Source organism: Thamnophis elegans, chromosome 2, assembly GCF_009769535.1.
Source record: "Thamnophis elegans isolate rThaEle1 chromosome 2, rThaEle1.pri, whole genome shotgun sequence".
Taxonomy (NCBI): Eukaryota; Metazoa; Chordata; class Lepidosauria; order Squamata; family Colubridae; genus Thamnophis; species Thamnophis elegans.
Genome location: NC_045542.1, coordinates 56,316,347 through 56,329,160, shown reverse-complemented (window position 1 = coordinate 56,329,160; position 12,814 = coordinate 56,316,347).

Sequence of the window (12,814 nt, the reverse complement as noted above, 5' to 3'; positions counted from 1 at the left end):
GAGATCCTCGGAAGAGGACAAAGCTACGGAGCCGGCGGCAAAAGAAGAGGAGGCCAAGGCGAGCGCTGCTGCGGGAGACCGGACGGACGGCGAAGCACTCCTGAAGGATGAGAGGGAACCGGAGGCGGCCGGAACGCAGCTTCGGAAAGAGAAAGGAGAAGAGGAGGCGGCGGCGGCAATAAGCAGAGAAGCTGGAAGGGACGCCGTAGAGGAAATAGGGGCTGCTGAAGAAGGGACAAACGAAGAAAAGGAAGAAGGGCTTCGGGAGAAGGGGAAAGGGGAGGTGGTCGAGGACGAGGCTGCCCCGGAGGCGGTGAAAGCAGAACAGCGGAGTCACGTTCAAGTGGAGCGGAAGGTGCCCGGTCAAGCGGAGAAGGATGCGGTCGTTGCTGCTCCGGTGGCTTTAGAAGAGCAAGAGGAGGACGAGGAAGAGGAGGACGAGGACGACGAGGAGGAGGAAAGCAAGGTAAGGATGCTGCGCCACGAGCAAGGGCGCTGCTGCCTTAGGCCACGCAGCGTGGGGAATCTGCGCCCATCCGTGTCGAGGCACGCGAGGAGGGAGAGCGGACAAGCACGCTCGAGCTGTCTCAAGCAAATTCTGCAAGCCAGCCAACCGTGATGAAAAGTCAGTTTTTGGGGCGGAGGGGGAGAGTGTAATTGGCGAATATGCTCTAATTATTTTTTTTCCTTCGACGGTCCTCTATAAGATCTCCCCTTTCTTAATTGCTTTTAGGACTTCGGGTCGCACGTGCCTCTTGCGTCAGAGCGGGAAGGGGGGCTTGAGAGCGAGGCTGGATTTGATCGGTTTTAATTCCAGCCTCGCCTTACGGTCTTGCTCTGTCTCGGTTAGGCGCCAACCACCAAACATTCCCCTAAAAAATATCCGTTACTACCCTTTCTTCCCCCTACGCCGCTACCATTTGCTGTAACCGGCTGAAGAAAAACCACCTGTTGCTCCAGAAAATGTGAACAGGGTCCTCTTAAAAGCAGTTGGATTGTAAAGTCCTCATTGCCGCCCACCTTCCTCCCTCAGGAACAAATAAAGACTGCAATTTAGTGGAGGTTGATAAGCCTTATCATAAGGCTTACCGTCAGCACGGCTTTGCGTATATAAAGTGGTGGAAGAACTAGGTATACGTAGTAGTTTTTTTTTTTTTTACTTGGGCTACTTTCAGAAAATCCTGCTTTAGGAGGAGCCTAGAGTTTTTCTCTCTTCCATATAAATTGCAAAGGTGGGGGAGGGAGGACTTGCAATCTCCTTTCTGCCTTTTGGCATAGTTTTAATAAAAATCCCCTCTGATGGCCCCTTTTGGCCTTGAGAAATTCCATCTCCCTGCTGCAGTTGGTATTTTTTTCTCATAGTTGAGGAAGTGCGTGACAATCCAGGAATTCCTCTTTCCCCAGAAATGTGCCCTGGCTTAGCAATTGGCAACAGCATTCAAAAAATGGCTATCAATATCCTACATGGAGCTCTGAATTATAACCACTTAAAAAAGAAACTACCAACCCTTAAAGGGAGAGAGTGCCTTGCTGGAATGCTAGATTTAACCATGATTTTAAGAAGGGAAGTTAGCTATACTTGGCCAGTTCCAGAAAACAACAGATGTTTGCCATTTCTACCCTAAATGTGGTTGGATGCAACAGGAATTTGGTAGAAGTTTTCTAACAAATTTTAATCAAAGATGTATTTATTAAAATTTATTAGAAGCATAAAGCAGTATTAAATTAAGAGTTGAAATTTAAATTTGTTGGTCAGAAAAGATAGTGTCAATTTTTTTTCTCCACCACAGAATAATACAGATATCTTCCCATGATGTTTCCATCTTGGGTGACTTGAACAGTTCAGTTTTCTTGGTATTTCTAAAATAGGATGGGATTTCATTTTAAGAGGACCTATTTATGATAGGGATGTGGTGGCTCAGTGGCTAAGACGCTGAGCTTGTTGATCAGAAAGGTCGACAGTTTGGCGGTTTCAATCCCTAGTGCCACATAAGGGAGTGAGCACCCATTACTTGTCCCAGCTTCTGCCAACCTAGCAGTTCAAAAGCATGTAAAAATGCAAATAGAAAAATAGGAACCACCTTTAGTGGGAAGGTTCCGTGCGCCTTCAGTATTTATTCATGCCAGCCACATGACCACGGAGACATCTTCGGACAGCGCTGGCTCTTCGGCTTTGAAACTGAGATGAGCACCGCCCCCTAGAGTCAAAAATGACTTGCACGTATGTGCAAGGGGAACCTTTACCTTTGCCTATTTATGGCTTCAATATTAACAGTTCTAGACCCTTGAGACTTAAATAGATGTTTGAGGAACTGAAGCATTCTAGAAGTGTAATCTGTCAGATTGGTCTCAGATGTGATATTAATCATTTAAATAGGCTCCTTTCTACAAGTTCAGATGAATTCTCATTCTCTCTCCCACCCACCCACACTTAATGTACATGTTTCTGGATTTGCATTGAAAGCACATTTTTTCGCTAGCTCAAATCCTAATAGGTGTTACAGTACATTCTTCTGTTCAATATGCCAGCCTTGCCCTTTTCAGAATATGCCATTTCTTTTTTCAAACCTTTAATTTTCTCTTCTGAGAACAGCATGCTCAATCTTTACTGGGGTGGGATTTTTATTTGTTTTGGATGGGAAAGAGAATTATTATAGCCTCCTAATAGTTTTTCTCTTGTAAATGAATGGTGCCAATTTAATTACGGGAGGGAGAGTCATGCCTAAAGAGTGATTTTAATTTTGTTTCTGATTCATCCACTTCTCTTCCCTGCCTCTTCAGCATCTTTTAATCCAGCGATCCCTAACTTTTTGGGCACCAGGGACTGGTTCTAGGGGGGGATACCTCATGGGGGGGATTTCATGCACTATTTAGATCCGTAGCATGTGCAGATGAAGCTTTATTTGTTTGCATGGCCCAGTTCCTAACAGGCCTCAGCCTGGTGTTGTTCCATGCCCTGGAAGTTGGGGTCCCCTGTTTTAACTTACCAGAAATGAGGCTGATGAGAAGGGAACCAGTGATTCGCAAGCCACACAGAATTGTTATGTCAAAACCCAGCATGAGCTCCTAAACTTAAAGCCATGAAAAGAAAGACCAAATATCCATAAATATCCAACTCATAAAGTTGGAAGAAAAAGGCTTAGAATTTAAATTCTGGAGCAAAGATATATTTTGACTTTAATTTCTGCTTTCTGCAGATCTTTTGTATGTCTATGACTTCATTCTTGTTGCAGTAAAGAAACTATATTAGCCAAATGTGCTCATGGGACTTCTGCTGATTAGTCTGTTCCATAATTGAGGTTGATGGCTTGAGATCAGGAATCATAGCGTTATAGAGTTGGAAAGAACTGAAAAGATGTTAAGGCCATGCTCGAAAAAGCCAAACATAAAGTTAAAATTATTTCCAATTGAATTCAGCATCTGCTTTGTTAATAGAGAAGCTTACCAATCTCTCTGGGCAAAACTTGGAAGTGATTTGTCATTGCCTTACTCCTGGGCAATGGTTCTCATCCTTGGCAATTTTAAGCTGTGTGGACTTCAATTCCCCAAATTCCTCAGCCAGGGAATATTGTCAAGGGAATTCTGGGAATTTAAGTGCACGCAGCTTAAAGATGCCAAGATTGGAAAATCGCACTGTAAGGTGCTTATTAACTATCCCATCTAGCCTACAATCCTGGAAATCCCTACAAGTTTTCAACTAATAACCAGACCCAAACCGATTTTAATATCATAGCTCAGACAAAGCTATGCAATGGCTTTCAGCTCAGATTAAGACTTATTTTTGCTTTTCAAAGCAAACCATAGAATGAGTGTCTAGCCAGTTGTATTAAAAACATGCTGCTTGGGTCCAGACACCATTGTGCAAGAAAATGAAATTCCTCTCCCTTAATTGTTCCATCTCAAAAATAACCCGAATGATTATTTTTATACTCCAGCCTTGTGCTTCTGCCTCCGGGATCTGTTTATCTAGGCATAATTTCCCAGGAGAAACATTGGTGACATGGAAATGTTGCCCCGAAGCAAGTCTGCTGGTCAAGCTGTCCATTAGCCAGCTGGGCTTCTTAGCACTGCTTGAAGCTACCAGCAAGGTGCAGAGCATGGACCAGCCTCCCCAGGTGGAAACACACAGCGGACCCTGTAACACACAACATTAACCAGCAGCCCCTAAGGTAAAAATGCTTGGATGGAACCTCTCTCCTACAAGGACTGCAGAAATATATCAGAGAAAGCAGAAGTAACTTCTGTTCCTTTTAAAAGAATGGCTGTTCTTTTTCTTCTTTCTTCCTCTTCCTCCTCCTCTTCCTCCTGCCTGTAGACTTTCTATGGAAACATTGATCCTGGGCAATATTTACCACCTCTTAATGAAAATATTGGTAGGTTGCTGGTATGTCTTGTTATATGATTATTGATGCAGACTAAAAGAATATAATGAGGACCCAGATTGTTGGGAGCAATATGATGACTCTGTAAACAGCTTAGAGAGGAGGGCTGTAAAGCACTATGAAGCGGTATATAAGTAAGTGCTATTGCTATTTACATCGCCTCTTAACCTACTGAGTTTCTCTTCACAAGCAAGACTGAAGTGGAAATGACTGTTTTGTTATCTTTGTCTGAGTTTGAATTCTACACACACCTGCCTAGCACATTAAGTATCTAATCCCATGATTAATTTAAGGTTCACAGTGTTGGGTAGATTATGGAACTTGGGTTCATTAAGTAAAGCATGGCTGTACACTCATATCTCTTTTTCCTAACTCCTCCCAAAAGATGTTCCTTACCATTATGATAGAGATTTCTTTGAGAAAAGTAGAGTTTTATAAAGTAAAGCTATCTGTTAATTTCTGTCCAGGCCTGTCTGAAATAGCATTTTCCTCACATCACATCAGAGCTCTCATTACTGTTTTCACCTACAATCATTTTCACAAAGCCAGCTGGTCGGTCAGTCCCTTCTCTGCCCAGGAGGAAGGCAATAGTGAATCACTTCTGAAATCTAGCCAAGAAAACTGCAGGGACTTGTCCATGCCTTCAAAAGCCACATCCTTAAAGCTGGCCCATGGGAACAGGATTCTACCAGATGACTTCCCCATTGAGGTCACAGTGACCAGTCACTCTAGGGCAGCTTTCTTTGGTTGGATGCCTCCAAATGTCTCAGATGGCTCCCACCTTCTCCAGCCAGAAGGTCCACTAGCTGTCAGTGATAGGTTATACTTAAAATTGTTTGGAAGGGGCAAGACTGGAGAAGGCTAATTACCAAGCCTAAAAATAATCCTAGGAGTGAAATGCCCCCACCAATAGTTATGTGAGACCCCAGGGTTCTACTCTACTCTCTTCTTCCTACAATTGTTCCCCAAAGAATAAGCATCAATGCAATTGTCTGCCCTCAGCCAAAGCATGAAACCAGTCTTCAAAAGGTACCCATATAAGGAGAGCTGAGTCTGAGACTTGGAGCCAGTTGCAGGCTGGGACCCTTGTTGGTGGTTATCGGCCCTATTTATTAAAGCTTGGCACTGGAACAGACCAGGAGGAAAAGGAAATCCCCAAATCCTTCAGTTACTCCTTTTATTTTTAATACAAATAAATTTGTTTGTTTTAATGCAGTCGATGGTACTTTATGCAACAATGGGGACTGCACCAACATAGAACTAGATCTGGTGAGCAGTCCTTTGAGATAAGCTGCCCATCCCTTTGCTAGACCCAAATGGACCTCGTGGGCTGGCTTAGGAGCCCATCTTCTCTGAGTCAATTGATACAGGCTATTCCAGAATAAGCTTGATTCCACTTTAGTCTAAGATCCCAAGTGATCTTAGTGGGAATGAAAAAGACTGCTATTTAGGGACTCCAGTTCTGTGCTATTCCAATAAATCTGGAAGTTGATCAGTTTGGAATGGCTGCTATAAAGACATTCCAAGCCCAGCCTTTATGCAATCTTTATGGAGCCTTGTATCTAATCTTCAGGAGTTCATGAAAGACTTTTTGGCAAGAAATCGCTGTCTGTACTGGCGCACACTGCTTTGGGCGAAAGGAGAAAAAAAGCAAATGTTATCATCCCTACCAACTATATTTGGATAAACTCAACAATTCACAGGCTGGCCTCAACAGTTAATCCTTGAGGGCATGTGACTCAGAACAGCTCAAAGGAAAAAAATCTGGATCTGGAAGTGCAGCATCCTTATCACTTCAGGGGGGAAATCAATGCAGCCTTATGATACGAAGAATCAGAGGAACCTTGTGTATCAGAGTGAAGGCCCCGTGGGGGATGAATGAGCAATGAGCTTGGCTGGAATCAGGATCAGAACATTTTGATTTAGGCTAATCCAATCCTATTTAGGTCATTGGTTGAACTGGTTGGCGTCCCTTTTCATCCAAACTATTCAAAAGGAGTTTTAAAGAATAATAAAACATATTAAAAGAACAGAGGTCTGGGGAAGAAAATCCCGGGCTATGAAGGATGTGTTACAATTTTAGAAATTGCACTCCAAAAGAATGTAACATATAGATAAACCAGACCTCCTCCTTTCTGAAGTTTATGAAGCCTACATTCTTTGGAATTTTTCAAGGCCGTTGATCAAAGGGCTAAAAAAAAAAAAAAAAAAAAACACCCTGGAATGTGTTGGCTTAAAAACCTGCTGGTTTGTAGGAGGCTGGGATGTGTTTCCCTTTGCTACTGCCGCTAGAATTTGATTGCTAAATATTTTTTTTAACAACTTAGATCAAAATAGGAGATAGTTTTAAACATTAGTCTCCCCTTCTGACTCTGTCCCACTCCACTGGATATTCAAAAGCAGGAGGGGGTGGAGAAAAATGGATGTATTCCTTCTCTGCCGTCCCCCAACAGTAGGAATAATAGCCCTATTTAAATTCTTTCGTCTGCCTGGCTTTTCTTGGCTGCCTTTAGAGGGAGGCTGTGCCTGACCAGCATCCAGAGGGAAGAGACATTTTTCTGTATTGACTTAAGTGCTTGAAAGGTTTGGGCTGGCGGGGCTCGGTGTGAGCTGGCGCGTGCCAAGCATCTTCTTGAGCAAGCTATTTGTTTAGCTCTCTCTAAAAGGGAGCCCAGGATTGGTGGCACTGGTCAAAATACTGTAGAGTGGAGCTGCCCTTTAGCCTTTGGAAACTTGACATCCTGAATGTTTCTAGCTAGAGCTAAAGTAAGCTTGTTTTTTTTTAAATAATTGAAATGTTAAAGTCTTGGAACAGATAGTGATTTCATATCATAATCTTTGACAACAAGCTGAATGTTTAGTCCTCTCCTTAAACTTGAAACATATTGCTTTGTACCAGTCCTCCCAATGCAGCCTATCTCAACCCAATTTCCTTAAAATCTAGTTGCATGATCACAGGAATTTGTCATCTTGGAGAAGGAGGCAAATCTAGTCAATGTTGGTAGTTGCTTTCCAATCTCTGGCAGTTTTTTTTATTTTCTTAACATGCAAAAAAGGATTAAATTTAGGGTCTTATGCATGCAGAACTACTGAATGATGATCTTCATTCTTCCTTCCAGGCATAATTTCGTTGTGGAGTTACATTGTCTCGACTAACTATATCAATTTTGCATTCTTCACTGGGTCATTGACTTCATGCGGTCATTTTCTTGAAGCCTTTTTCAATACAAATATTTGATAATGTTATTGTTACAATTGTAAGATTGATAACCTCTGGAAAGATATTACTCTGCAGTCCTATTCTCATTCATCAGAGGAGAAATCCTCATTGGGGATGATTTCTGAGTAAATACATATAGGGAGCATGCTAGGAATCCGGACAGATGTACTCCAAGTTAACTGCATTTAAAAGGGAAGATCTCATGTGGACTTCCCAATTTTTGGTTCCACAAAAGAGGTATTTCTTGCCATTTCAAGTCAAACAATTGTTAACAGAAAGAAATGAAAAAAGTAAGTGTTCATTGGTTCTTGAGGAAGGAGAGATGGAAGAAAAGATGGGTCAGGATTGAATCTCTCTGAACCTAGAATTTCTGCACAATCTGAAAGTTTATATGCAGAAAAATGTGCAGGTTTTGTTTCACAAAGGACCATACTTAGCATTATAAGCATACAAAAAACAGAAGGTGGTATATCACAGTTTGTTCAATTTATTCCAATGTTTAATAAACACATGTAAAATAGTGCAAGTGCTTTCATGTTACACACTGATAATTGGACTCCTCTAAAATAAAATAAGAGCTGAGCTTTTACCACATTGTAAAAGGAGAGGAAATGGAAAGCAGACATAAAATCCTTGCCCGAACTGTCTGCTTCATGCCAAAGATTAAAATATTACAAAATTGCTTCTACAACTTTGAAAATACATATTATTCGGAATAAATAAGTAGCAACAAAGGTAACAAAAAACTGAGGGAGGGAAACAACATTGGAAGGACAAATTGGGGAGTAGGGCATACAAGTGAGTCAGATACTTCAATGTGGGGCCAGGAGGTGGGGCAGAATAGTTGCTCCCAAAGGAGGAATGTAAATTTCTTTTTATCTAGATCTTATTTGGGGAGAAATATGACCACGTAACTACTTCTGAAGGCCAAGAAAAGGTTGGAGAAGGATTTACAGTACATGTTCCAAGTATAATGACATTGCATGTCTCCTAGCCAATTTGTAATCTAGACTGGCATGATTTATATCAAAAGAAGTTTACTGAATCAGGACTATTCCTCATTAATTTATTACTCTTTAGATACCTGGGTGCCATAATGTCAATGTCCCTTCTCCAGCAATATTAGTGCTTTTCTAAATAGGCAGATGGTCTCTCTTAATTGGATTGTTATAGCGGGAGACATAGACAAAACAATGACAGTCTTCTTTTTCTTTTAACAGGCTGGGGGTATCATTTATCAGGATGTGTGTGAATCCAGTACAAATATTAACTAGTTAGCTAAAATATAGTCGCTAAATCTCCAGAATTTATGGATAAAGAGGTTGCTCATATGTTACACATTTAGCATCTTAATGTCATCCTTCTTCACATACAGGGAGCTGAGGGTATCCATGCATATTTTTATAATTTTATAGGTAGTCCTTGACTTATGGTTGAGCCCAAAACCTATGTTGCTAAGTGAGACATTTGTTAAGTGAATTTTGCCTCATTTTATGACTTTTCTTGCCACATTGTTAAGCAAACCATTGCAGTTGTTAAGTTAGTAACATGGTTGTTAAGTGAATCTGGCTTTCCCATTGGTTTTTGCTTGTCAGAAGGTTGCAAAAGGCGATCACATCCTGAGACACAGCAACTTTCCTAAATATAAAGTAGTTGCCAAGCATATGAATTTTGTTCACGTGTCCATTGGGGATGTGCAACCGTGAGAAATGGTCAGAATCACTTTTTTCCAGTGCCATTGTAACTTTGAACGCTCACTAAATGAACTGTTGTAAATCAAGAACTACATGTTATTGTACTTGATAATGTTGTAAATACAGTACTTTGCAATGTAGATAAGAGACACGCAAGAAGAACAGGCCATGCCTAGATGCTGGCATGTTTAGCAACAGAAATTAATGGTCAGCATGAATAAACTACCACTAGCTTTGGAACCTGCAACAAGGCATAAACAGTAACAAGAGTTGGAAGGAAACTTGGAGGTCATCTAGTCCAATCCCCTGCTCACGCAGGAGATCTGTTCTAGGGATTCAAACCGCCAAACTGCCAACCTTTCTGATCAGCATGGTGCCATCAAAACAAGTGTATCAAAATACTACCATATACACTACGTAAATCTGATTTCATGACGTGTGTGATCATACAACCCATTCAAAGGCCTGTTGCTAGGTACAAATGAACTTTTCTTATCTGAGTTCAGTACAGGTAACATTTTTCAAATGAGTCAGTTCATAATTTTAAGGCAGGGATTTGAGCAAATCTGGATGATTTAGAGCACGGGTACAAACGCAAGGCCTGGGGCCCAGATCCAGCCACCGGGTTGCTTAGATCTGGCCCGCCGGACCGCTCTGGAAACAGCAAAGGACTGGCCCGCGGTACCTCTGCCAGTGAAAACTGAGCTTGTGAGGGCCGTGTGCAGCCCTCCTGAGCTCCGTTTTTGCTGGCAGAGGTTGCAGGATGCCATCACAGCCGAAAACGGAGCTCATGAGACAGTTTTTGCTGGCAGAGTGCTCAGGCCACCACAGACGCTATTGACACGAGTGACGAGCTGGCCATGTCCACCCTGGCCCACACTACCCTGATGCATCCCTCAGTGAAATCAAGTTTGATGCCCCTGATTTAGAGTAAGGGAGAATGACCTGTGAAAATAAAAATAAGCGAATGCAGGATACTGAACCCTAGCTTTGGTATTCAGGACAAATTCCAAAATACTTGCAAGTTTATCATGTGTATGATTCATTCTGGCTGAGTTTATACACCAGGGTGCAACTTCACATTCTTTGTTGCCTAAAACTCATCAAGTGACTCACAGTAGATGACTCACTGGTAAATCGGTCAGCTCTATTGAAAAATACTGTGTTTGAGCTCTATTTATGGTGTTTGAACTGTGGTGGTCCATTCACGTAATATGCATAGACACAATTCCTTCAATGAACCATATATGCACATGGAAAAGCCCATCTGTGGATAAACTAATCTTTGAATTTTATCCAAAATTACATGAAAAGTACACCATGCAGAGATAACCTGGCCTGTATTTTTCATGGCATTTTGTTAAAAATGCAAGGGTCAATTTATCTGAATAGGCTTATACATGAATATGGATGGATGAAGATATAGATATATAGATATTTTTAAAATATTACCATATATACTCTTAGATAAGCCCATCTGTGCATAAGTTGAACCCAACTTTGTGTGCATTTTGGCAATTAAAATTCTTGGCTTATCTGCTAGTGCAGGGGTCTGCAACCCCCAGCTCTGGAGCCACATGTCGCTCTTTCATCCCTCTGCTGTGGCTCCCTGTCGCTCAAAATATGCATCACAATTGCCAATGTACGATATCCGCTGGTACGCGATTTATTGAGGTTTTCGACTCATCTTTTGTCAAAAAGGTTTTGTGGCTCCTGGTGTTTTCTTTTCTGTGGGAGATGGGTCCAAATGGCTTTTTGAGTGTTTAAGGTTGCTGACTCCTGTGCTAGTGAATACTGATGTATGATCCTTCCTTCCCTGTCAATGGTTTATTTACCTTGAATCAGAAAGAAAATATAGTTCACCTTTGCCAAGTGGCCAACTGGCAGGGGAATTCATGTCCTCTTCTCACAAAATGCCTTTGGAGAATGTATGTGTCATAACTCAAATGTAATCTTTCAGCTGTTCAGAAGCATATTGTAATTTTAATAAAACAGAGTCCCTGTTTTTAGCCATTGCCCCATTCCTCACCATCTTTAGTGTTTTATGTGGGTTTTTCATGTGTTTAGCATCACATCTGATGGAGAGTGATGGGATGCCAATTGCAACCTTTCAATTGGTTCTAATAAAGGTATCCCCATCATATATGTACATGTTTTTTTAATAAGTAGCATAATTTAAAACAGTATTTCCTACTTACTGTTCTCTGAGATGTTGGCAGTGGTATGACTGGCGATAAAGGGACCAAAGTGCAGCCTAGCTGAAGCCAGCATCAGGTTAGGAAAGATCTATTTAGATTCTGGATTCCCTCTTGAGACATACGATTATTCATATTTTTATCTATCTGGAGGGTTACTTCTCTTACCCATCCCGAAATGCACCAGATTATCTAGGTGGAAAGTGTCTGCAATGCTTTGCCAATATTATTATTTTTTCCTATTCAGAATCATTGACAATGCAGGTAGTCCTCAACTTATGACCACAATTGAGCCCAAATTTTCTGTTGGTAAGACAGTTAATTGAGTTTTTCTCCATTTTATGACCTTTCCTGCCACAGTTGTTAAGTGAATCACCACAATTGTTAAGTTAGTAACATGGCTATTAAGTGAATCTGGCCTCCCCATTTTACTTTGCTTGTCAGAAGCGTGCAACCAGAGGTGGTATTCAGCAGGTTCTGACCAGTTTTGGAGAACCAGTAGCGGAAATTTTGAGTAATTCAGAGAACTGGTAAATACCACCTCTGACTGGCCCTGCCCTCATCTATTCTCTGCCTCCCGAGTCCCAGGTGATCAGGAGGAAATGGGGATTTTGCAGTAACCTTCCCCTGCCACACCTACATCAACCACGCCATGTCACGCCTACCAAGCCACACCCACAGAACCAGTTGTAAAAAATTTTGAATCCCATCACTGGTGCAAATGGTGATCACATGACCACCACCCCCAAGGCATTGCAATTTGTCATTAATATGAATCCGCTGCTAAGCATCTGAATTTTGATTGCGTGACCAGGGGTTACTGCAAAAATCGTAAGTATTAAAAATGGTCGTAAATTACTTTTTTCTATGTCGTCGTAACTTCAAACAGTCACCAAATGAACTATTGTAAGTCAAGAACTACCTGTATATTACCAAATGAAAGGCATGAATAATACATTCTAGACTCCTGGCAGTAAAAAATGGCTTATTGAGAGTGAGAGGGACAGAGTTACACTGACTAGGTCTGAATCATGCAAAATATAGAATAATTTCCTTCAGATTTTGGTACAGCCACAAGTATTTTCTTTCCATCCTACTGAATGCAGCATGTTTCCCTTGTTAACAGGAAAGGTATGTTGTGGTTATCTAGGTTGTGTCCAGCTCTCTTAAACCAGATTTGCTCTCCTTTTGTCAGCTGGTAGGATTACTGGAAGACCAGAAAGTCTCTGCTGATCTTGAAGCTTGATTTCTTGGTCGCAGAGATTGCCTGAACAATTCTTTCATGAGATAACACAATGGCAATGTCATAATGACAACTTGTGA